We start from the raw sequence: 25,408 nt of genomic DNA, 5'->3' as shown, positions 1-25,408 counted from the left end.
GTGGAAGGTCCTTTTCAGCATGAGTAGTCTGTAATTGGAGATCATTCATTTATTATCCCAAAGAACAGTATACACTGTATTGGATAAGAACATGGTCTCTGAAGGCTTTCTTCTTAGGCAGACATAAGTCAATCTGTGGTAAATCACTCAGCCTTACTCAACCTCAATTTTCTCAACTACAAAATGGAGATTTACCACACAGGGTGATTATGAGGATTAAATGATACAGTGCGTGTCCAGCAGTTGGCACAGGAATTGATGCATGGTAGTCAGTGTTAGCCCTGTTCTGTTTATTATTTATCGCTCTCATGTTATAATCAATATGCTAAGCACTGTGGATTCAAGCTAATGCTTCTATCCAGCTTTCCTGCATTACTGTCTCCCAGACCAAGAAAACAACAGCCATTCCACTAGGTACTTTAAAAGAAAAGTAGGACTAAATGTAAGTATCTTCTGTCTTCATGGATTGGAAGATATGTCCAGTAGTGTAATATAAGTTTATAAGCCAAGTAAATTTTTTGATAAAAGTATTGCCTTTGAATTCAGTTTATATTTGTTGTGTTCGTAAGGCATTAGAAGCTCTTTGGCATATCACAAATTAAAAATATAAATATAACACCTTGGACAAAGATATGTCTCCACTTCCGTGTACCTTTTACTACATAAGGAATGTGTATGCCAGTGATGCCAAGGTACAACTGAAGTTTTGAAACATGGATGATATCCCCTAACATGAACAAACTCATAATTTTTTAGGAGCCCCATTTCGCATTATTTTCTAAATTTTCAGGCTTATTGATGTGCACAGTGAGCTCAGTTTTAAAACGTTTTTACTGATTTACCCCACATGAGAAGAAAGAACAGCTTTTAGAGTTGACTTCTTCACAGTGGGAATGATGGTAGAAAGGGTGATAGGATGAGGTTTCAGCTTTTATGGTACTGAAAGAAATGTCATCTCTTGCACACCTGCTCTTGGCCTAGGGAAGGCCACCTGAGCTCTACTGTGCCACAAGCTGGTGCTGTCTAGGTGGTACATGGCTGGGATACAACAGAAAAGCAGGTGTGACACATAGGAATCAAGCCCATGCATTTCCCAGTTTTGGAAAGCTAACAGCTTGTATGTGACACACAAATGCAAAGTGATGGAAGACTTTTTGTGGAGAGTACGGTGATCCGTGACCTCTTTGGGTGGGATGAGTGATATTCTTCAAAGATATCACCTGGAATGATCTGTGATGGGTGGTTGTAAGATAATCTCTTTTTGAGGCTTAAGTTACGCAAAAAGAAATGGGTTTTTCTGACAATGGCATGTGAAATAAAATGGAAAGTAGACCTTTGGAGCATACTATTTTGATAAACCAAGAGGGAAAATCTATATTTTCAAGTTTAAGTGAAACCCTGGTTGTGGATAGTTAAATGGATTATGGATTTGAGAATTGAGCATGGGTCTTGCAAGAAGACCTAGTTTCTGAGCAAAGCATTGAAGAGGCTCTCATTTTATTGGATTCCTCATCTTATATCACGATTTTGGTGAACTAAGTGGGGTACGGTGAATTGGTAAATTAACTGAGTCCAACCTGAACACCCCCCCCCCCTTTCTTAAATCTGGCTTCTGTGCAGTTAGATATAACTGGCAAATATCCATTCGGGTCCTAATAAACTTGACACTTAACATGTTCCTTAAGAGATAACAATTTCAGGATTGGTTTTTAGCTTGGACTCCGTTCATTTTTGCCATGATATGTATCCTGGTCTTCCCCAACCCCCATCCCAGGGAAAGAGCTGATTCTTATTTTTTAGTTTGACTGCATACCTAGGGAACTCACTTACTGTAGAGCTTGCCAGAGCCATATACTTTTCCTGTTTGGATCTAGGGCTTTCCCTCAGGGCCAGGCATTATAACCACTACAGGATTTGCTGTTTGGCCTCTTGATTCTGAGAATAACCTCTTGTATACCTCGATTTAGGAGCAATGGTTTGTTTATATCCTTTCTTACATAGAATTTTCGTTCAGACATGTAACCTCCATATCTGGTTTCCTTTTCTATTTTAGCTGACATGAGTTCTCAGGGTTGATGGAGACCCTTCCTGGTCTTACCTCCTCCTTTTTTTAACATCTAGACTTTTATCCCTAAAATTAATGGTTCTTAGTAACTTTATCATTTAGTAATCCTAAAATCTCTGGTGTTCTTCCTTGAATGTAACTTTGGTGTTAAATGATGATCATCCTTGAAGTCTGTGCCTGAACTTGACTTTTGCAAAAGCAACTACTGTGCTTTTGTGTTAATATGCTTGATTTGGAAAACTAGCTGGAAATCCAAACTGATTCACTTTTTATCTTTATTCTCCTCATTGACTTTTGAAGTAGATGTGGAATTGTGTAATTTCTTTAGCTGGGCTAGTTAGCTGGTGTATAGTATGAAAAAAACTGTGCTCACATACAATCATCTTATAGTAAGAATTATTCTTGTTCAGATTTTTCTTAATTGGTATTAGGCATTTTATTTTTCATTTTTTAAGGTGGTACCAGGGATTGAACTCTGGACCTTGTACATGTGAGGCAGGCGCTTAACCACTGAGCTACAGCCGCTCCGTGTGGCATTTTGTTTTTAATTAGACAAAAGTTACTTTTCCAGTCTAATTGTGTCTCATTATGTTATTAAGTTGGTACAGTTAGCCCATCACAGTTCCTTTCTTGGTTGGGAATTCAAGATGTGGGGTTTGTCTTGATATTTTTCACCACTAAAGTGCTTAGAAAATTAGAGTAAATAATGAACCAATATTTCAGTATCAGATTAGACACAATTTACTGTGATGTTTCATAAACCACAGACTCCTTTCTTCTGTGAATGTGTGAAGGATCACTTTTTTTTTTCCAGACATACCAGGGTGCAAGTATAAATTTCCATAAAATTTAAATGAGGTGCTTCCTGTAATTAATGAACAATTGTGGCTGCTCTCTGGTCTGCATTGTAATTAACCGTGATCAGGCTTGTTTAGTGATGACACTGTTCCTGTAATAATTTGACAAGCTACTGTGAATTTGCCAGGTTATTAAACAACCTGCAGCATTCACTTATGGAATCACAGGGATAAAGCGCTGCGGCTTCTGCCAGTTAAAGGCATGTCAGGGTGAACCAAAATCTGCCCACTTAAGGCCAGCCACCACTATGAACAGATTTAAATTCCTAGATTTTTGAAGAAGTTAATTTAATGTGGCATGTCTAGGAAACTTTTTACTACAAGATAAACCTACTAATGCAAAGCTGGTCATTTTTATGAACTCATTATGAGGACAACAAATTCCCTATATTGTTATAGCACAGGTATGAACTAAACAGAATCAGAGATGCCCCTTCCCAATCTATTAAATAATATCCCCCAAATATAAATTCACTATTTTAAAAAAAAAATTCTTTTGGAAATAGCAAAGGACCTTATGCTAAACACAGCTGTGTTGCAGGTAGAGGAGTCTAAGTGGACTGTCTTCTTATATCCTGGACACTAGTGTTGTCTGCTCCCCCCGTCAGGTTAAGAACTATTCAAAACGTTACTGTCTGGTTACTGTGGTGTCTTTCATTCAGATTCTGTTTATTGACTAAACCGCAAGGATTCCTGCCCAAAGTACCAGGCGGTCTATGCTTGACTGATTTTGATTTTCTAACATCAGCCCTGGGGTTTATTTGAAAAAATGTACATACACTACAGCCTTAACAAGTAAAGTGACTACATGTTTTGACCATGAAGTGTAGAGTATATCTGAAGATCATTAAATTGGGGGTGGGTAAGTGGTAGAGAATAAGTGTAATAGTCACTGTACCCTTGCTCTGTGTGTGTGTATGTGTGTATGTGAGAAAGAGAGACACACACATGGTTTTTGTCTTTTCATCTTCTCCAAGAGCCAGAAAGTTTCCTGCCGTTCTCTTTCCAGCCATTGACAAATGATTGCCAGATGTGAGATCTTTGCAGTGCTCTTTCCCTCAGCAAACCTGCAGCGATGGGATATTTGATTCTCCCTTGCCCATTTCATCTCCTTTCCACATCTGCCAGGGACACAAAAGCAGTACATCCCTACATGAGAGTTTAAAGTTTATTCAGCTCCTTTTTCCCCTCCGATAAAGTGTTTGGAGACAACAGAATGAGGTCCATATGACTCCCTTCCAAATTTATTGTATGAAATTAGTTGTTTATTTTACTTATCTACCTCTCGGTAATTGAACTATTTCATTTTAGTTTTGGTGCATGGAAAATTTGATGTAACTCAGGGAGTGCTAAGTTGTTTCCTTTTGTCTGCCTGCTTACAACTGTGTCACCAATCCAACTTTTCCTTGCTCACCCCAATCCTGATAAAAAAACTAGACTTAAGAGTTCCTAGGACTTCGTAATAAAATAGTTTTAATAAACTGTCAACCTATTTACGTGAGTGTCATGTAAAATTCAATAATCTTGCAAGTTTAAAGTAGTCATCTATGAGCAGGAAAATTAAAATGGTTTGCTTGATTAACTTACCTTGTGTTTGTGTCCATTGTCGAAGTTGATATGGATGAAGTCCTAGTTTCAATCCCAAATAGTGTGTGAAAGAGAAATTACACTGAGTTTTAGAGGAATCTGTAATTAGTCTTTGTAGGCCACATGCATTATCAGTAACATGCACAGAAGCCTTTTGCAACTGCTTGGAATTTGTATTGATAATGATTTCTTTACCCATCTCAGTTTAGAAATATTTTCCAAAATGCCCTTGTAGCTCATGTTCTTTAATATAGCATGGGCTGACACAGGTGGCCTTTCTGTTTGCCTATTATGCTTTTGGGCAAACCAAAAGCCCCCTTATTCCCTGAGTAAGATCAGCATTAAAAAAATAATAGTAATTCATAAAATATCTGCCACATGTTCTGTAGTTGGTGGAAATGTTTTCCAAATTAAATTTGCAACATTGGATTCTTATTGTAAAAATGCAAGAGTGTTTACTATTTCTGCTTTCCTTTTAGCTACTATGATTATGCAAATTAATATTTTTCTGTGACATTTGAATGTCTGCATCAAGATTTCTGAAATCTATGTTAAAGAAAAATATTTTCTTTGTTATTAAGGAAAGAGGTAAACCATGGCTCTGCCTATACCAGAATGAAAATGAAAACAGTTGTGAAATCTTTTTTTCAGTATATTCTTTAAAAAAAAAACAACAGCAGCAAAACAAGAAATCGAAAAACAAAGACAAAAAGCTATCATCCCCCGAAAAGAATAAATTCTACTAATCCTAAGACAAAGGAGTAGAACCATTTACCACAAAATGCCAAAATGTTAAATGTTTCTATTGGAACATTTTATTGAATAGGATAGATGATAATTGCCATTGAAGATGTAGACAATGATTTCAAACTTTTCACTCTTAAAATACAAATGAAGCCACGATGATGATGATGATGATAAGTTTAACAACCCCTCCCCTCAAATAAAGCCACAAACCTGAAAAAGGTCCCTGTGGAAAAGTTTTTCTTGTTCTTTGACATTCCCCAGGGACTGATGCCATGCTAGGCACTTCAGTGGATGCCAGTGGTTGGGAAGGTGGAGGCGAAGAGCTCTTGCGTAAAACAACAAGGCTGGGAACTCCTGTAGCAGGAGACACGTTCCTCCAAGTTTAGATCACTTCATGTAATTTGCCCACACAAATGCATTTGCTGGTTTCTCATGCCTTTCTGCTTTTTCCTTACCATGGTAACTCTGGGAGGCAGAAAGGTGCTAAGCAATGGAGGTGTCATCCGGCCTGTGCACCTAGGGAACGTCCTTCAGAGGACGACTTGTCACCAGCCGTCAAAGAAGAGAGTGGCTTTGTGGTCTCTGAACATCTGGCAGTGCTGCACAGGAAGCTGAGGGGGTGTCATTAATTGTGATGAAATAATTTAAACCATCAGGAATAAATGAGGCTGTTAAGCTAAGTTCAGATTCCATTTGCCATGCACATGTGTCTAGCAGCCTGTGTGCAGTAAAAAAAATTATATTAGCTTCTGAGTAGAAGTGAAACAGATATTGTAAATGAAACAAGTTTCTGTGTAGTGATGACATCGGGTTGAACCACTTCACAGAGTTACAGTTTGTAGGATCAGTATATTGAAAATGGTGTATTATTTAATGAATTTTACATAAAAATAATTCATAGGGTATTGAGGAATATAGTAAGTGGCCTCTCTGGTTTATTGGTACAGAGAGAGGATGGGTAGAAAGAGGCAAGCCACCTAAGGGGAAATGGTTCTAAGCATACTGAGTAGGCTGAATTGATGCTTAGCTTTTACCCGTTTGTAGAATCTGGAAGTAAAGTACAATATTAGGTTCCATGCTCTGCCCATAGACTGCAAACTGGATGACAATTTCTTGTGAATGACCTGTTGTTCATCTGCCTTTCCAAGGCAGATGTGTTTTGGACATATTCATGCTCTTTTCTGGAGATTTAAAAAAAACTCTCTCAATGGTGATAGGAGATTGCTAGTTTTTATAATTTCCACTAGGACCTTAAATTTTTCAAGCAAATGAGCATATGTTTAAGGCTTTGCACAATCATTGGACACTGATTTCAATAGTAATTTTCAGGCATTATGGCAAGAGGCAGTCTTCATTTCTTTACAAAGGAAAGACTGTCGTATTTGGAATGTTGGGTCCACTCTGAGGTTTTATGCACTAAACTGAGCAGTGTGTAGGTTCCAAGGTACATTTCTAAAATAAAAGTCATTTCTTTACACATAAACAAAGTTTTCAAACTTGAGCTTTAAAAATAAATGGGGAAATTTGAAATTGGAAAAATAAAGTGAAACTATTTCAGTACAGAAAACATGGTTTTTAGCCATTGGAATGGTAAATCCTTTTTATCAGAAAACATATAAGTGATGGCCCAGGAGACTGGCAAGCACTGGACAAGAGCCATTTTACTACAACTTCTCAATTTTCCTTTACTCCCTTAATGCTCTTCCTGCCTCATTGCCTTTCTCTTTTCCCTATCGTATGCTCCTTTCTTCACCTTCCCCTTTCTTTCTTCACTTTTCTTTTCTCTTTTCATTTTTTCTTACCTTTTTTCATCTTTTTATATCCATTACCCTTTACACCTATTTTTCATTCTCCATTCTTTTAATGCGTTTACAACGTAGATGTGTACTACAATTCTTTTTTTTTCATATACAGTCCTGGTATTTCTGCTGTTAAAAAGAGTACTATTTAGAATTACTTGAGTTGTAAAATGAAATTAGGTTGCAATTTTACATACAGTCTAGTGATGATTGGTGTCTTTTTTTTTTTAAAGAATGTGACTGAAATTTGAAAGTTATTATTTTTTTTAAGGAATCCAGAATGCTCACTAAATTATCTTTTTTCCTTAACTCCTGAATGGCATTGTTATGGGTGAAAGTAAGCCAGAAATTTGTGGCTACGAATTGCTCTCTCCCTTCTTCCTCCCGACATGGGAGAAAAGCGTTCAGATTGAAATCCTGGTGTTTCCTGATTTCAGGCTTCTTCATACTGAGCTTTTATTGAGTAACCAGTAGTTAAGATATTGTTTCTATTGTTTTTATCCTTTAATTGCTGAAATAGAATAGGAAGACTTGAATTCTTCAAACCTATCCTTTGGCATTGTTGGAAGGATTGAAGATGATAAAGTACGTGTGGAAGACACTCTCTCCCTGCCACTTAGCTAATAGTTATTGAATGCAGTATTATTTCATTTTTATATAAACGCATTTTTATAACTTTGGGTGGCTAAGTAGAAATTAGGAAGAAATTTCACATATCTTGACTATTTAAATATTATTCATCTTAAAACAATTTCTACTTTTTCTTCTAAAAAGAAGAACTCTTAGCTGAATGCAGAAAATTTTGGAACAAGTTAACTATGTTTTTCTTTCTTTACTTGGAAGAAATCACTTCATTCTGTAATGCATTTGTTTCTCAAAACAAGTAGGAAAATGATAGTAAGTTCAACAGTTGCTTGATATTGTCTTTTAGAAGTATGTTAGTGAATACAGACAAAGCAGTTTTATGAACTTTTTTTTTCCTTAAAATTTTCATTTTTTAATCTTGGTTATCCCTACATATTTTCAGAACCATCTTTATTCTTAAGCAGCTGTTTTCACTGTTACTCTCTGCATAAATAGCATTAACAATTCCTGGATTCTTATATCTTGTGTTCTATCTTTCAGGTACGTGCTATATTAAATAAGCTTGCATTGAGTGGTCTCAGAGTGTAACTACATTCAGCATTCTCTATCTTACTACCACTGTTTCTAAAGGAGAATGTTATCTAGATTTTCAGATGACCAATTTAACGCAAGCTGTTCATGTTTGAAACTACCAATATTAATATGAGAAAAGTTGAATAAGATACTTAATTATACTTTATATAAGTTCCTAAGCCATAGCCATAGCAGCTTCAGAGAGGAAGGAAGAAAGAGAGGAAAATAGGAAGAATCTTAATTTTTTTCTTGATTAGGGAGAATTACGTGTATTTGGGTGGGGTATGTGAATGTGCATGCATTTTATATATCTGTACATGTTATTTTTAAATATTTATAAAGAACAGCTGTCTATACTCTGTTTGAATATTTTCTTGGAAAGAGTCATAATCAATAATTAACTTCGAGAATGCATAGAGTGCTCCCCAACTCCACACAAAAAAGAACAAAAAATCTTTGAGTAATTAATGGAATCATAATTTGTGGGTTAGATCCTTTAGGACTCAGTATTTTTTTTAATGGCTTCAAAATTTAAACTTGGAATGTGTCAGAAGTCATGTAACCACTTCATTTTACAGTTTGGAAACTGAGACCCAGAAATATTAAGAAAGTTACCCCAAATTGTATAGCTAGTAAAAGAATCCCTACTTCTGATGCATCAGAACCTTTAGGATAATGTTTACAGGTTTTTATTGCTTTAGAGTTGAGTAAGTTTTACATAATAGTGTCTTGAACTTTTTCTTGTGCCCAGAAAGTTATTTAATTCAGTGTATCCATTGCTTTTTCTGAACAGAGCAAACCTTATTAAAGAATGCACAGAGGCCACATTCTTCTACTTTACAGTAGTAGTCTCAGCAGGTTCTTTAGTGGAAATAACAGATCCTTCTGCTTGGTGTGGGAAATGGGCTGACCTGTTGCAAGAAATGGAATGTTTCAGTCTGGCTTTGCTTCCATTTTCCCTAGTGTCAATTAGTATGTTAGTAGGTTAGGTTTTATAGGAAGCTGACTCTTGAATGTTAGTAAGTGGAAATAGTGCCATCTAAATAATCCCCTGTTTCAAAAGAAAGATGCTGTTACAGACATTTAGAGAATGAACATAAAATGCTACTCCTTAATGTTCAGTAAGTACCAGTCCAGTTTCATGGAGCATAGGGCAGACCGAGTCCCTCTGAAGTATTGTTACTCTAAAAACCATCTTTAAATGCCTTTTTAAAGTATGGTACTGTGTCTGCATCCTATAAAATGTGAGCTGAACAGATAGGGTCTTTGCCCTCTAAAAGTTTATAATCTAAAACAGGTAATGTCATTGATATCTATTGTTGTATTAAGTTCTTACAAAGAAATATCGATCAATTAAATGAAAAAAGACAAAAACGTTTTTAACTTGGCCTGATTAAATAAGTAAACAACCTCATCCTTAAACTGAAACTATCTAGGAAGGTTATAAAATGACTAACCTTTAATAATTCTGAAACCAGGGTACTCCTTTCTTTATGTTCTTTTTTAAGGCTTTTAAGAGTTCTGACATTACCATGAGCTCACTGATAGCTTATTGTGAGTGGGGTCTAGATTCAGAGTTGTGGCTTTTATCTTTCTAATTGAGAAATTAGGATGAGTTGAATTTTCCCCCCATCTCTGGATTTTTCCCATTTCTAACTGTTGACCCATGGTACTTGATGTTGTGAACTAACATACTAGAGCACAGTTTAAAATTTTTACACAGGCCTTCAATGTTATTGGGAATTACACTTATTTTTAAAACAAGCTGTTTTTATTCAAATCTCTAAGTCCCTGGAAACTGCCTTGAAACAAATATAAGGGTTTAGGGTTGATTGTGTAGTAAGTTGAATTTTTTATATATTCAAAAGGATTTTGGTAAAATATTGGTAAGGAGGTTAACAACTATGGTATTGAATAGGTTTGGTTGTAAGTTTGGTTAATGCTATGCTAACAAAAATTTAAACATCTATATGGTAGGTATTTAGTTTGATACAGTATTTTATTTCTGCATGCTTCAGCTTTAATGCAAGGTAATTTAACAGTCACTTCATTTTTGAAGTGCAGGGGAACTAAAACAGCAACTTTGGGAAGACTAAACATGAACCCGTTTCAGAGTTCAAGATATTAAAAAAAAAATCCATCTCTACCCAGTGTAGGTGTCTATCTGTGTAAATTAAAGTATGTGGATGCATAAATTAATTAAGCAGTAACTGATATAAATCAAACTTATTTGGTACACTGATGAAATGAGCATTGTTTATATGATTATCTTGTTATTCAATCTCTTCTCTATAAACCTGGCTGGTTAGCATTATGAAGTAATAATACAATTAATGTGATGATGGTATAGTTTTTCTTGGTACAGGCCTGATCCTGCAGGTTTTTCTCGACTGGGATTTGTGTATATAGAAGACCATTAAGAAATGGAAATTTTAATTAGCAAAAATGTTTTCCCCCAGTTTTTTATTTTATTTTATTTTTTATCTCAGGATGTTCTGAGGGATTTTTATTCTTTTTACACCACTCATTTACTGACCCTAGAAGAATGAACTGCCTTCAGATAATATTTTCTCAAAACTGTGCAAAGTTCATTATGAGAGCTACCTGCTGTCTTCCAGGTATGCTGTGCTGTGCTACTGGGTGTCAAATAAAGAGAAAATTTTATTTATAAATGAAGCCATTAGGAATGTCTTGAATAAACAAAAGTTTTTTTCTTTCTTTGATGTGTAAAGGAATTTTGTTTATAACTCTTAGTCATATAAATTCATTTCTAACACATGCAAGAAAACATTTCTTATCTTTCATATGAAATGGAAAGTATTCCTGTCAGCTAGAGAGCAGAAAACAGAAACACTATACAAAAACAAAAAATGGGAATCTAAGTGAAGAAAAATTTATTAGTGTCATTATCCAGTATTTGATGCAAAACTTTGGCTGTTTTTGTGTTTTATTTACTTTGCCTCTTTTCTCCCTCACTATATCCTACTCACCCCTGGCCCCATGAAATTGTTTTTTTATATTTTATGTCCCAAAATGAAAACTTCATTTTTGGGAAATTAAATCATAGGTCTGCATTTTATTTACCTTGCTCTCATGTTGTTCAGGTACTCCATTCTTTAACAGAATTTGACATGGATTTCTACAAATTTAACTGTTAAATTTCAAGAGGAAAAACATCACTGGTAATGCCCTCTTTTTTTTTTTTTTTTAAGATTTATTTTTCATCCCCCCCCCATTGTCTGTGCTCTGTGTCCATTCACTGTATGTTCTGTGTCCGCTTGTATTCTTGTCAGCAGCACCAGCAATCTGTCTCTTTTTGTTGTGTCATCTTGCTGCGTCAGGTCTCCGTGTGTGTGGCCCCACTCCTGGGCAGGCTGTACTTTTTTTCCCCACACAGGGCGGCTCTCCTTACGGGGCGCACTCCTTGGGCGGCGTGTGGCTTCCCTACGTGGGGGACACCCCTGTATGGCACAGCACTCCTTGTGCACATCAGCACTGCACATGGGCCAGCTCCAAACATGGGTTAGGAGGCCCTGGGTTTGAACCCTGGACCTCCCATGTGGTAGGTAGATGCTCTATTAGTTGAGCCAAATCCGCTTCCTGGTAATGCCCTCTTGATTTAATTTTATGAATGGAGTTTGGTGGCTAGGATTTTTTGATCCTACTTAATCCCAGAGAGAGAATGGATTTAGAGCAGTGTCTTTTTAGGGTTAGGTTTATTGAAGTTATAAATATGACACCATAAAATTCTTTATTTTGATTAATTTTGTCCTGTAAAGTTAGTATTCTTTGCTTCTTTATTGGTCTACGTTGATGGTAAACATTTCTAATTTCTCAAATTTGATATATTTTAAATATTTTTGTCTCATTTTCATAGACGTGCCACAGATTTCCTTGTGTCAACAGTGATGATGTTCGATTCCATAGCACTATCCCTGACTGTTAGCACAGTATGTATTATTTCTGTGGTTTCGTGAATCAGTAACCACTAAAAGGTTTCAGCCCAATCACCATGAATGCTTTGTTCAGAGTTTGCTTAATGAGAGAAATGGTGGCGTAAGACAATCTCACAGTACTTGTAAGGATACATTTTCACTGTTAACTTGGCTCTGTTCTGGATTATGCAACTTGGATTTTCAATCACTGTTGAGCTATGCAGATATAGTTGATAGTGTTTGGGTCTGTTTCCTGGAAACCTTTCAGTATAATACTTGTCAATCTAGTATTTAAATTAGGGGAGCTGCCATCTGGAGCCCAGGAGTATGGTGGACCAGAACATTTTATGGGTTGAAGAGGTGACTAAGGAATGCTCTCCTGTACTTGTTTACCAGCTCCTGCTTTTCAGAACTGGTAGAAAGCAGGTTTCAAAGTACTAAGAAGACGGTATGAACTGCTTCTAACTAGGTGTGGTACACATGAATGGAGCAGATGAGAAACTCTGGGGTATGGCTTGACTCTGTCACATACAAGTCCCGATGGTAAAGGTAGAGCCTGATTTGGGGCACAAGCTAGAAGTGGGAACCTTGGGTTTTTTTCTGAAGAGCATGGTTTCTCCATAAGCTGCCTACTTTTCTGGATATGAAAGGACTACCATTTCTTAGTCCCTCTCATTTATCATGTAACTTTTCCTTTTTACTGCAAATTATGTAATCCCTCATCTCTTTCTTCATTTGATGCACATTTTATTTTATCCATATATTTTAGGGTGACTTGCACATAAAGCCCCTTGCATGTAAATCCTAATGGAGACTTGTATGAAGGTAGTTTGTTTGAAAGATCCCAGAGAAGAAATGAAGGACCTGGGGCATAGATTAAGGAAGGAAGGAAGGAAAAAACCAGTATAAGGATGACTTATTGAGGTGATCATTGCTACTACCAATAGGTGCTGATTTTCACTGGAGCCTTCTAAGTTGTTGCCTCATGGATATGTCTCAGAACTATCTCCCCAGAGAATGAATGAAAGGGGGAAATATTTACCCATTGGCTCTCATTCTCCAGTGTTCATTATGTTCCCCCTGAGCATTACATTTGTGATTGTCTATCTTTTTCTGGTCTGTCAGGAAGCAGGAGGCATGTGAGGCAAGATCAGGGTAAGGTGCTAATTAGCAATATTTGTTTAGCCCTGGAACAGGATGTAGGACTGTTCATCTACTCCTAATACTCTTCTTAATAGCAGAGGTGGTTTTTTTTTGTTTTTTTTTTTGGCAGAACCCTACTCTTTAAGATGCTCAAAAGTAGACCCAAATCCAAATGGACCCTTGAATCCCAAGAGGTATAGCTAATGCTTTTGTAAAACTGTATGTGTGATTGATTAATGAAGATTTAGAGGAGAAAGTAAGGAAAAGTTAAATAGTCCTAAATGGGATCGAAACCTATTTTAGTACTTCTTTCACAGAAGAATATGTTTGGGTGCTCCAGTACCTCAAAAGTAAAATTCTAATAAAAGCAGCTGAGGTACATATATGATTTTTATGTGCTTGTTTTATTATATTATAGTTATATATTTTCATTGGAGTCAAGGTTCATGCAGAGATGAAACAACATCAAAGTTTCCTACCATCAGCCTAAGTTGCAGTTAAAATTTCTAGCACTTTTTGCTTCTCATAAGTGAACGAACTGAACTTAATTTCTTTCTCTGTTACCCAGTTTTTTCTTTCCTTTTTCTTGTTTTTAGAAGAAATATGTATATATAACTTATATAATTATGGAATGGTTCTTTAAGGGAGGTAGAGGAGAACAAGTTCTCAGTTTGTGCTACAGGTGGGTGGAAGGGACATCTTGCAGATGAAATGTATAGCACCGTGTCTGACATATAATGATGCCCTCCGTAAATTATTATATATTTTCGAGATAAAGGATGGGTACAGGAAAACAATAGGAAGGCAAATTCTAATATGAGTTTATAGCCATTAAAACATTATCATTAAATTGGGAGTTGTTATCCAATAAGACCTTCTTCTGATTTGCTCTGATTTCTAGTACACAGTTTCAATAAAGAAAGAATTCAGTTTACTCTGCTAGAACTTACTCTTGATCTGAGGGAGTTAGGCAGTTGGGTGATTTGAGGTTAAGATACCTTAGCACCTTTAGGGCAAAATGCAGTCTTCAGGATGTGATGGAATATACCATCTAGAGATAAAGACTGTCAGCTTATAAGGAAAATGACTCCCTTTGCGGGCTCTTTAGGAGCAATTTTCTATCTTGTGGCTGGTCACTTTCAGTGTATGGCAATTGCTTTCCATTATATTCCCAAATATGTCAAATGTGGTTTCTGAGTGGCTGATTTACTGTAAGTCTTCCTCAGTCCCAAAGTGGATACCATGACTAATTCGAACTGCCATAGACTGAGGCATTTTCCTTCATATGAAGATTGTGTAAAGGCTGTAGAGATAGGAGAAGCAGTAAACCACTGTGTCAACTTATTCATACACAGATTGATCCATTGTCATCTCCTTTGCATCTACATGGATTGCTGTGAATTATCAGCTCACCCTGGGAGAGACGTGCTCTGAGTTCTAATAATTTGAAATCTGTGAATCTATTAAAACCATATTTGTAACTCTAAAAAATTGATATTTACTGGGCAGTTTGCCCAACAAGAGAAAGTCAAAGAAATTATACACTTATCCTAAGTAACAGCAACCACCTTGCCAATTCTTCCTTTGAAAGAATACAGCAGACCCAAATTATACATCTATGGGTAAGGAGAGACAAGAAAAGAACTCAATATATCAAAATCAGAAAGTAATTTCCACAATAATGGTTACAATAATGTTTCAAGATGTGATTTCAGCATAGGCATAGTCATTGAACTAATAATAGTTTCAATGGCTTTGAAAGTATTTAAAGCACATCCTGAGGTTGTGCTTAAAATCACTTAACATTCGAATATTCATGTATGTACCAGTAGACCCTGAGATCACGTGGGCAATGACAGCCATCTCTCATTGTCTGATGGAGAAAGTGAGGCCCAAGGTGTCACAATGACATTCTGTTGTCAAGCATGGTCTTCTGATTTCCCCTTTAAAGATCTTTTCACCAGGTTATGAACAAACTTTTATTGATCTCCTATTGTATACCAGAGCTGTTGAAATAAAGGTATGTGAGTCTTGGTGTTCCCAAGGGACTTAGGCTGGTGGTAAGCTAGTTTGATATATGTGTACTGTGATCTTCCTCAAGGACAGATTTTTTTCCCTGTTGATTTTTAGAGTCTCAATGCCTATCATTATGCTTGGCACCTAGTAGAAAGGTACCTACTAATAATTATCTGATGACTGAAAAAATGCGACAGATGCTCAACTTTGTGCCACGGCATCACAGAGCACAGGCCATGCAAGTAAGAACTCACATAGGAGATAAAATTTATCCACATTTTTGAGTAGATAATGTTTTTCTGGGGCAAATAGTGTGGATACAAAGCAATCTCAATTCAAACTGTATCGCTCTTTGAAGACAAGAACCAAGCATTCTTCATCTTTATATAACTCATTGCCCAGCATATTGCCTGACACATAGCGTATTTTCAATAAATACCTGCTTTGCTTTCTTGCTGTATAAACTTGAAGTTTTTACTGTTTTTTTTTTTTTTGCCTCTGTATTTGGTACTTCATAAAGGTTTGGTTTTAAAGCATTTCTTGTTTGATTATATATAAACAACATATGCTAGAGAAAATGAAATTTTATCAAAAGATTGACTCATTCAATTCAATTTTATGCCATTAAGAAGTTGAAAGTTCTATTTGCACAGCTAATCTTTACATTCTGATAATCATTAATGTACTTCCTTTTTGGGCTGTCGACCATGACTATTTCAAATGACTACATTTGGTACTAAATAAGGAGTACCACTGTTAATTTTCAGTCAGCCACGTTGTTAATTGTCTTGTCCAGTAACAATCTTTCTGTTGTTTGCACTGCCTATCTTCGTTGAGTAGAGCATGGAACCAATACAAGCCTGATTCTGGATTTTATTCTTGAGTGAACCAGTTACATTTGCAAAGGAAAAAGCTCCTTGAAGAAACATAGCATTCCAAATGTTTCATAAATGGACTTGGTGAAAGAAGATATATCAGCACATCTCATTACTAGGGGAAAAAAAGCATGTACTCTAGTCATATTAGTTTCATAACTTAACCCGTGAGTGTGTGAGTGAAATGCTTGCCTCTTTCAAACTGGTTTTTACCTTTTTAATGAAAATAGGAAACCTACAGTATTCATTGCTGGAATTTAGCTTTTCAGAATAGAAGACCACCCTAACACTAATTCATAAATATTTGGATCTCTATGTGGGTTTTATAACTCTCCAAGCTCAGGCAGAAAAGGTATGAAAAGAAAAAAAACTCCAAGCATTGAGTTTGGATAATGATGATTACTTTAAAATGAAAGAAATACTTCCTTAAACATCAGAAGTTTGAAAAGGATCCTTCACCCCTTATGAATATATGTGTTTTTAGGGAGCATGGTTGAGCACTTACTTCCCATGTACTAGGTTCTGGGTTCAATCCCCAGTACCTCCTAAAGAGAAAAAAGAAAAAGAAAAACAAACAAAAAAAGGATATATGTGTTTTTAAAATTTTTCCCTTTCTTTTAATGAAGCATATTAAATATCTTTAATATCACCTGTTTTGTTCAAAGATTCATGATGTTGAGAAAAATAGAAAAGAATATCTATATAGATTTACAAAAGAGAATATTTGAAACAAAGATGACAGATATTCAAGGGAATGCCTAAATTACCAGAATGAAGAAAACAGAGAACTGAAGATGAGACATATTTGTGTGTGTATGTGTCTGTGTATGTGTCTATATATATATACACTCTTTCAAAATATAGTTCTGGAAGAAAGTATATTAGAAGACAGACCATCATAGAAAAAATGAATTTATTTTTTAGAAAATATACTAAAAGAAATACAGTTGCTATTTCCTTATAAAATGTATTAAAATAAAAGTTGAGATTCTTTTCAAGAAGCTCACTCAAATGAATTTTCAGGGAAATAATTATTTTATTACAAGTTCTGTTTTTAAAAATAAATATAGATACTGAAATAGCCCAAAGGAATAAAACCAAATTGATAAAATTTTAAATAAAATTTTAATTAAAGATAGTTCTTTTCATCTTTTTAATACTAGAAATCCTTAATATGAGCAGAACTAAAATGCCACAGATGAGAACAGACGCTTTTGGCTTGTTAGTGTTTTTATTCAGTGCTTAATTTAAAGAAAAGAAAACTTGGGAAATATTTTGCTGTGGCTTTGAATAGCAGGGTTGTTTGTTGTTTTTTTTTAAAGATTTATTTTATTTATTTCTCTTCCCTTCCTCCCGTTGTCTGCTCTCTGTGTCCATTCGCTGTGTGTTCTTCCGTGTCTGTTTGCATTATCTGGTGGCACTGGGAAACTGTATCTCTCTTTTTTGTTGCATCATTTTGCTGCGTTAGCTTTCCATGTGTGTGGTGCCACTCCTGGGTGGGCTGTGCTTTTTCTGCACAGGGCGGCTTTCCTTACGGGGTGCACTCCTTGCACGTGGGGCACCCCTATGCAGGGGCGTCCCTGTGTAGCACAGCATTCCTTGCTCACAGTAGCACTGCTCGTGGGCCACCTTACCACATGGGTCAGGAGGCCCTGGGGATCAAACCCTGGACCCTCAATATCGTAGACAGACGCTCTATCAGTTGAGCCAGGTCTGCTTCCCAGCAGAATGTTTTTGGTAACTATGCCTAGGAAATGTGAATTTTCACCTTTCCAAATTACTCTTAGATAGAAAATCATGTTGCTGGTCAAATATTAAACACTCTTTTGTATTTGCTAACATAAATTAATTTGGGCAGTAATATAAGATAATACTAACAAGTTAACCTGAAAGAAGTTATATGTCATTTGGGATAGTTTTTATGATTTCTAAGGTACTTTCCTGATTTATTTTAAAAATCCTTAGATTCAAAGTAGGAAGGGCAAATGCAACATTCGACATAATACTTCATTGGTATAAGTGAAATATTCCATTGCACACATTTCATATTTCTAAGTTGTCGTATTCAGGGTTTCTCCAGGAAATGAGATTTTATAGAGTTGTCTTATGCAATCATGGCAATGCGTGAGAGCAAATTTTGTAGGGCAGGCTGCAAATCTAGGACTCTGATGAAGGTCCTTGATGAGTTCCTCAGGAGAAACCAGCTTTCTGAAATAGAGATGGGAATTTTTTCCCTGACTGCTGAAATCACATCTCCTTTTAGGGCCTTTAGCTGATTGGATGAGACATTTCTCTTTTCTGAAGACAATCTCCTCAGTTGATTGTAGATGTCAGTAATCAACTCACTGATTTAAGTCCATGAAATATCCTCACAGTAAAAGTCAGACCAGAGCTTGCTTGAATAAACAACGGGACACCATTACCTGGCCAAGTTGACTGATGATCCTAACCATCACACATCTTTACAGGAAAATCAATGAATTATAATTATTAGTCAAGCATAAGACGTGGATAGGTGTATATTTTAGCAAGTTCCAGGATGGCATAGCCATGTGCGTTTTGTCCTCAACTCAGGTGTTTCTCCTTCTGTAAGAGATACTTCATCACCTTCTCCAACTGATATGGGTTTCTTGCCCCTTTTGTTCACAGAACTCACTGTGTGTCCCTCTATCCTTGTTTCTACCACTTCATGTTAGAATTTTCTTCTTATCCATTTCCCCAATTAGGCTGTATTCATCTTAATTCATGGCCTGTTTCTGTTCATGTTGGTACCTCCCTTGTAGGACAGTATCTGGCACATGAGTATATCACTAGTTGAGTAAGTGCATGAGTCCATGCATAGGTGAATGAGTGGAAGGAAGGAACAGGAAAATGGTGTCCTGGTAGTACCACCTTAAATTTACAGGACACTTTTCATTTATCTTCTTCTCAATTCAGAAAAGTAGGCATGGGACTATACTTTTTAATTTATGGTTGAAGAAAAGACCTATGACTTGACCTGAGTCAATAGATCATGTCAGTGTTAGGCCCAGTCTCCAACTTTCTGATTTGGGTTGATCTGTCCACTCAGGATATCTGATTCTTTACAATCATAACACAGTTAATGTTCATGAAGCTAACTGAGGTTAGGTGTAAACTGGAGAGAATTTCCCCCAGAGCAAAGCAGCATGCTTAGCCAAAGACAGGAAACTTTTCCTCCCTGTACTTGGGTTGTTGTAGGTGCCCTTCCTTAGTGTTATTACTACCTCAGCTATTCTTTTTTTTTCCCATTTCTTTATCATCTGTGAGCACCTAGAAACCATGCCCCCCGAACATTAGAGCAGACAGTTTACAGAAATGTTCAGTTTACAGAAATGTTCACCCTAGGAATTCCCGAAAGTACAAGTGCTTCCTCCAAAGTCACATTTCCTTTCAGTGCCCAAATCAGTCCTAGATAAAGTAACTGAAAACCTGGTGCAAAGTTTGTGAATCAAGGCTTACAACTTGGTGCAGTTGCAATGGAACAATGCCGGATACATACATGGACTTCTGGCTCCATGACATTATGGTCTGGACGGATGGTGAGAATCCTGGACATTTGGGACAAAGGGCAGCCACTGGGAGAAGAATTAGCATGCAAATGAGCAACAGCAAGGGCAGCCAAGGTCGGGCATGGGCACGGGGTCGTAGGAGGTAAGTGACTCTGAGCACTCCCCATCAGGCTCATCACTTGGGATGTAAGGAGTACTGAATTCACAAATCCAGACTGTCCTTCTCTTGTCATGGTCTTTCCCTTTTTTTATCAGGAAACAAGAAAATTGAAGAACTGCTACTTAGAGAAGCATAGTAGAGACCAAACTGGGGATTAATGGAAGGTCCCGTTTTCATATTGAGATCTCTAGTAAGAATGGCCAGCTAGTTAGGTTAGATCATTCCTTCAGAGTGGAATTAACTTTCTGCTCTTTGGACCATACCATTAGTACGACTGGATTTTATACCTAGAATCTAGACAAGTTTCTATAGGTTTAAAAATATGTTTACTCAAACAGGAAATTACCTATTAAGGCAAAGGTTTATTTGGAAAATCATTTTTCATGAATATCACCTTTTGGATTTTTTCCCCCTTTACTAAGTGAGGAAATAATGGTCATACCTCACTCTTTAATTTAAAATTTCGCTTGATGGACTATATATTATTCCCAGAAGGAATATTTGAATTCTACATATAGGGGTGATCCCTCTTTCTGAGATTTTTGGAATGCTTTTGCTTTTTAATTGTGTGAAATTAGAAGACAGAACTAGAACCTGAGTGTAGTTATAGACACGATTTTAGAACACATGTCCTGACAACTATATAATACCAAGAATATCAGATTAGAGATCACCTAGTTTAGCCTATTCTTGTGATAGTATAGTTCAAAGTTTCAAAACTGAAGTAACTAACACAGTTGGTAAATGAGATCAAATCCATTTTTATATTAATATTAGTGGACAGTGGGTTACTTACATATCACTGTGATTAGTCAGGAAGGAAGTAGTATTATGATGTTAGTGATGTAATTGCTAAATTTTATAATGAAACATTCGATAATCAGGCAGGGTGTCATCAGATTAGACTCTGACCTCCTTCAGGGCAGACCATGTGTTTTTTTCTTTATACCCCTTTTATGTAGGGCGCTGATTGGCAAATAAAGAGGCTTAGCTTTAGAAGTATTTGTTTAATGTTTGAATAAAAACCATTGATTTGGTAAACTAATTTAAAATGGTGTTTCTAGGCAGGAAGCAATGGCATGTTCTCCCTGATTATTGTACCATCAGCTATTCATTTATTTTTCTATTTTAAGTTGTCTATTTTCTCATTTGTGATGGGGTAAAAATCTCTCTAGTTGTCTCTGGCCATTTCCTGTTGTAATTGATATTGCTCTTAAAATATGACTACTAGAATTTGAAGAAAATATTAGAGATGTAGTCTGATTAGTATATAATAGAATGGGACCTTTACTTATTATAAGCTTTGTATGTTTGTTGTGTTTATTTTTTTGAGCCAGTTTTATGTTCCAAAATGTTTTAAATATATAGTTCACAACACCTACTGTTTAGAGAACCAGAATGTATTTAGAGTACACAAAATACACTCTTAAACTGCTATGTGAATGTTTCCCCCTTAAGGAGAAATATTAGGAGTTTAATGGATTGAAGAGAAATTTCCTTTTGAGTGGTTAAGTAAATTGCTATCACCTTGTAAGCCCCTAAATCCCAATCTGTTTTTCTAGGGAAACATGTTTGCAGCTGTTTTAAATAACTGGTGGTTTGAAGATGATTGTTAGTGTGGTTACTCCACATTCAAAACTTAGACCCTGGTCTTTTGCTTGTCTTTAAAGCTTTAGCATGACTGAGGGGTTGAGTTAAATAGTTTCAGATTTGTTTTATTCATTAATTTAAAAAAATATTTCTGCTAATATTTAATTCTGTCATAGACATTTACAAAATTTTCCTTATGTGTATTACATAAGATATTTGAGGCATTATGAGATATTAATTCATTTTTTTATCGAGGGAATTCCATCACAACAAATCACATATATTTGGCCTTTAAAAAATTGATAAGTAAATGAGATGATGAGAAGTTTTTGACTGTTTTATTTGGAGAGTCTAAGGCAATAGAAAGATATCATGGCTGACTCAGGGAATCCTGAGTGTGGGGAGAAAGCTGGTAGCACAAAACCTCATTCTGACTCTGAAAATGTGAGTAGGGTTCTAGTATTATTTAATATGGATTTAAATTTGATTTTCACCTCTTGGAACTAACATAGAATTGTATGGTTTATTAATCACTTTCCCATGTGCTATTAAAATTGTTCTCTAAATACACTCTTGTGAATTTTGTAGGGCAGGTGGTACTGACTTATAAGTGAGGACATGAGTGAGAGAGGCTATGTTGTTTACTGAGGCAACCTCAGGTAGCTAGTAAGGGGCAGCTTTAGAACTAAAACCTGCAGGTTCTCATTAAAAGTTAAGCATATTATCCATTGTATCATGTTCTCTGGTAGAACAGGAATGAAATGAGGTCTCACACTTTTTTTTCTCTCTGAGAATGGAAAAAGAAAGCCCTATATTAAAATCTCAGTTTTACCAGGTAACATGGGGCAAATTACTTTTCTTGAGCCTCCCCTTAAAATTAGGTCCATAGTATTTGCATTTTATGGTTTTATGGTTAAGAGATAGTGTATTCCAATCATGTTGCTTGGCATATTTGGTGGGCACTTGAATTTTATTTTTTTGTTCCTTTCTCTTTCTCTACTGCCTGAAGAAGGTGGATTTTACTTGAGCAGGCGGATAGAATCCATGCTAATGGATAGTTTAACAGCCAGTGAATACCTTAAGCAGCTCATGTTCTGCTTAAGAGTGGAAGGCACACATATATACAAGTATCTCAAACAGAGTACTAAGTACTGCCATTGTGCTGTGTATTAAGAGCTTAGGGAAAGTACAGATAAGGAAGCAGTACATGTTTCCTATGGAGGAAGCTTAGAAAGGAAGTGCTGTTTGGGCTGGTCTTTGATAATTAAAAGAAGTAGAGTTTTTAGGGGGAAGGTACAAAGCATGCAGGCAGAAGACATGTCATGAGCAGAGTGTTAAGTTCATGATGCATATGGGAAATGAGTCAATCAAGAGGTCCCCAGTGTGGATGAAACTTCCTGGCAGATGGATTATAGATTTACAAAATGATCTGCAAAGAGGAATTAGGCTATATTCATATAGGAATTGTTAATTGAGCTTGTAATTCTGTTTTGGGCACTAATTTGGTTGCTTGAATGTACAATGGTGAACATAAGTCCTTTCCTCCCAAAGATTATATTCTAGTGGAGGAGACAATAAATGGTAAAGAAATAGATATGAAATATAATAAGGGCTAAGAAGAAAAGTGAAAACACTGTAAGGGAATAGGGAGTATTATTGGAGAGGGACTTGCTTTTTAAGTGGGGTGATCAGAAAAGGCAATGTTAAGTGGGTGACATTTGAGTAATGAATGAAATCAGTGAGTGAGTCCTGCTCTGATTTGAGGGAAGAGTCTTTCAGGCAGAGGAAACAGCAATAACAAATACCCAATCCAGAAATAAACTTGGTGATTTTGAGGAGCAGCATGGATGTCAATGAATTTCAACTAAGAGATCCAAAATTTGAGAAGGGTACAATGAAAATTTAGAAGGGCCTTTTATATGGAAGTATAATGGAATCTGATGGTAATATTATTTATTGTAACGGCCTTTTGCATTAAGTAAGAATGTGTGTGTGTGTGTGTGTGTCTTTCTCTTCCATCCCCCCACCATTTACCCATCCATTCATCCCATTTTCCATTTATCCATCCATCTAACCAATATTTAGTGAGTACTTTGTAAGACTCAGACTCCATTCTAGTCCCTGTCCTCAGACAGCTCTCAAATTAACCCATGCTTAAACTTAATCAGATTCTAAGAAACACACCGTGGTGATTTGGAACTGTATATACCCCAGAAAATCATGTTTTTAAAGCCAATCCATTCCTGTGAGTGTAAACCTACTCTTAAGTATGAGGTTACTTCAGTTAAGGTGTGACCTAGAGTAGGTCTTAATCTTCTTACTGGAGTCCTTTATAAATGGGATGAATAAAGAAAGAGAAAGCCATGGAAGCAAGAAGCTGAAAGTAACAAAACCTGGAAGAGAAGGGAGGCCACCATGTGCCTTGCCATGTGACTGAGGAGTCCAGGATTGCCAGCAGCCAGTCTTCAGGAATAAAACATTGTGTTAATGAGGACTTGATTTGGATAGTTTTCTCAACCTCAAAACTGTAAGCTTGTAAGCTAATAAATTCCCATTTGTTAAAGCCAACGCATTTTATGGTATCTGCTTTCAGTAGCCTAGCAAACTAAAGCATAGACTATTTATGATGATAGTGGTTTATATATTGGTCTCATCTTTTTTTCTGAATATAGTTAATGGATTTTAGTACTGTATCAATTGGTACTTTAATTTCCTCTACCAGGTCAGTATATCACATGCCCATCAGCCATTGCCAGAATCTCACAGAGAAAGTTCAAAAGGGCCCTCAAAATCAGGGTAAAGAGATCACTGACACTGGATGCTTGGTAGTTTGGATTGTTCTTTTAGGGATATGTGGTGAATCAGCTGTGTGGCAAAGTGCAGCCTTTCCCTAGGAGAGAGACTAAGTTGTTTATTGATGCTGGGGAGGAAAAGGGTTGGGCACATACTTGTAAGACCTATGATCTTTCCCAGAATTTGGAAGGATAAGCGAATTGCTAAGAATTTGACATTGGATCTGTTCCCTCCAATTGTGGCTTTGGCCATTTGCAGGAAAAAAACTAAGGAATCCAGAAGGTGATATGCTGAACAATATGGGAGCTATTCATGGTAAAAACAAGCATTTGGCTAACCTAATGTGTGTTTTATTTTAAGGCAGTATAAACTGAATTAGCTTTATTTAACAGTCCACTTAGGAAACTTAACTAAAATATACTGGGCTGGTCTTAGTTTTGTTTTCTTCCCTCTTCCTTAAGACCTCTCCCCCATTTATAGGTTGTTTCCCTTCTTGCCCTGCTTTGAAACTATTGCGAACACCCTTATTAGTCCTCAAAAGTTTTGTTAATTCTAGATAGACAGTTTTAACACTGAAAATTTCCAGTACAATTCTTCCTATTTTGCTAGTTTGAAGAATTACTAAAGTGCCAAAATAGTTTTCATTGTAGTGCAGAGGTGCTCCCCTCTTTCGCAAACTAGGAGTGGGCCCTCCTTCCACTTATGGGTGCTCTGAATGGCATTCCCTCTCTTACCTGAGGGATTCTGTTGTATTATTGAATCTGTTTTCCCTACTTAGTAGGTATATATTAATCCTGTTAATTTTGGAAAATTAGCGATTACAAAAACATGATCCTTTGTAACCCCAGCCACTCCAAGACAAATATATCTACATATCCAATGTATCTCCGCAAGTTGTTTTAGGTAATTATTATTTTTTTCTTTTTTCTTTTTCTCTTTATTTTTTTTAAAATGTTACATTAAAAAAATATAAGAGGTCCCCACATATCCCCACCCCTCTCACTCCACTCCTCCCACATCAACAACTTCTTTCATCATCATGGGACGTTCATTGCATTTGATGAATACATTTTGGAGCACTGCTGCACCACATGGATAATGGTTTACACTGTAGTTTACACTCTCCCCCAGTCCACCCAGTGGGCCATGGCAG

General features: G+C 36.4%; 1 protein-coding gene across 11 annotated transcripts in view; it reads left to right on the top strand.

Moving 5' to 3' along the window:
- BNC2 (basonuclin zinc finger protein 2) overlaps window positions 1-25,408 on the top strand; it is a 454,270-nt gene that overhangs the window by 192,969 nt on the left and 235,893 nt on the right. The window lies entirely within an intron of this gene.

This window comes from Dasypus novemcinctus, chromosome 8 (genome assembly GCF_030445035.2).
Source record: "Dasypus novemcinctus isolate mDasNov1 chromosome 8, mDasNov1.1.hap2, whole genome shotgun sequence".
Taxonomy (NCBI): Eukaryota; Metazoa; Chordata; class Mammalia; order Cingulata; family Dasypodidae; genus Dasypus; species Dasypus novemcinctus.
Note: the sequence above shows the minus strand (reverse complement) of the source record. Positions and strands in the feature narration are given on the sequence as shown.